Genomic DNA, 731 nt, shown 5'->3' with positions numbered 1-731 from the left:
TGATGAATAAAGTCACTTGTTTGGCTGGATCAGAGCTTACAGTTCCTTGCTTAAGACCCTAATGATTTTTGCTTACATTCATAACCAAATCTGATGAAGTAAAATTGACTATATGAATGAGTTTTCTGCAAAAATGCACTATAGCCATCGCGGACCACTGGTTTATGATATAAGCTGATCATTTTCTTTCAGCTATTGAATAACTAATCTCCACGAGATTATGTTTTTCAAAGAAGAGCTATATTGCTGATAACTTGCAGAAGATTATTGTCAGTTGATTTTTCACATTAGGAGAGGAGATTATCTTGGTGTTTGCGATCAAAATCCGGTCATGTTTTCGACTGGTTTTACTGGGCGGCCGCATGCTACCCTGTTCACTTGGAGAGACGGATAGTCCATACTGTATCTACATTTCAGTAAAATACATAACTTCGATTCTTTGTCAATCAAAATCTTTTTCCTAGACTTTGGTCCCACCAAAGGGTACGTGTAGATAAACAGAGTTACTAATCGAAAGCCATGTCACAAACAACGTATTTCATAGAGCTACAAATATAACAAAAAAAGGAAAAAATGATTTTGTTGTTCTCGCTTTAAGCTCAAATTATTGATTTCGATTATTGTATTATTTCACAGAAGTGACAAATTGGTATTCGACAGGCTTGAGGTCTATAAAGCCCAATCAACCAACCAAATAACCAGGGTTCCTCACCCAAACCTGCGGCCCGAAA

The sequence above is a fragment of the Panulirus ornatus genome, chromosome 43 (genome assembly GCF_036320965.1).
Source record: "Panulirus ornatus isolate Po-2019 chromosome 43, ASM3632096v1, whole genome shotgun sequence".
Lineage (NCBI taxonomy): Eukaryota > Metazoa > Arthropoda > Malacostraca > Decapoda > Palinuridae > Panulirus > Panulirus ornatus.
Note: the sequence above shows the minus strand (reverse complement) of the source record.